Consider the following 595-nt stretch of genomic DNA (forward strand, 5'->3'; position numbering starts at 1 on the left):
TGTACCTAATTGTAATTTTAAAAGGTTTGAGTGCCTAATTGATTTTTCAGATAATGTTCGATGGTCTATTTGACACATTTTATGCAAAAAAAAAAAAGAAGAAGTGACGTTTACATTTACCTGGTATTACAGGTCACTAATAAGTAATTACGCCTTGATGAAATAAATTGAAATATTTATGCACCTAATTGCATCATTAAAAATTTTGAGAGCCTAATTGATTTTTCAGGTAAAGCTCGATGGCCTATTTGACACATTTTATGCTAAAAAAGTGACATTTACATTTACCTGTTATTACAGGTCACTAACAGGTAATTATGCCTTGATAACTAAATTGACATGTTTATTTATTTAATTGGAACTTTAAAAAGTTTGAGGGTCTAATTGATTTTTCAGGTAAAGCTCGATGGCCTATTTGACACATTTTATGCTAAAAAAGTGACATTTACATTTACCTGTTATTACAGGTCACTAACAGGTAATTATGCCTTGATAAATAAATTGACATGTTTATGTATCTAACTGCAACCTCTAAATCTTTGAGAGCCTAATTGATGCATATTTAACACATTTTATGCAAAAAAAAAAAAAAGTG

Source organism: Ipomoea triloba, chromosome 16 (genome assembly GCF_003576645.1).
Source record: "Ipomoea triloba cultivar NCNSP0323 chromosome 16, ASM357664v1".
Taxonomy (NCBI): Eukaryota; Viridiplantae; Streptophyta; class Magnoliopsida; order Solanales; family Convolvulaceae; genus Ipomoea; species Ipomoea triloba.